Source organism: Herpailurus yagouaroundi, unplaced genomic scaffold (assembly GCF_014898765.1).
Source record: "Herpailurus yagouaroundi ecotype Mexico unplaced genomic scaffold, PumYag 141, whole genome shotgun sequence".
In the NCBI taxonomy this organism is placed as follows: domain Eukaryota; kingdom Metazoa; phylum Chordata; class Mammalia; order Carnivora; family Felidae; genus Herpailurus; species Herpailurus yagouaroundi.
In genome coordinates this window covers 7,568,447-7,568,660 of record NW_024412396.1, presented here as the reverse complement: position 1 = coordinate 7,568,660, position 214 = coordinate 7,568,447, and positions in this window count along the sequence as shown.

The following is a 214-nucleotide window of genomic DNA, read 5'->3' as shown; positions in this document are numbered from 1 at the left end:
AAGAAGTGATTAAAAATGATCCAAACCAGCCCACTAAAATTTTAAATAGTTTTCACTATTGACACAGAAAGAGCATTCATTGGGAATTGCAATAACATCCACTTATGCAAAAATATCTTTTGACATGCAATGAAAACATAACCTCTGGATACACATTTTCTCTTTTAGGTTTTCAGTGGGAATTGTGCCTAAGTGATTAGGGCAGGATTTGGTC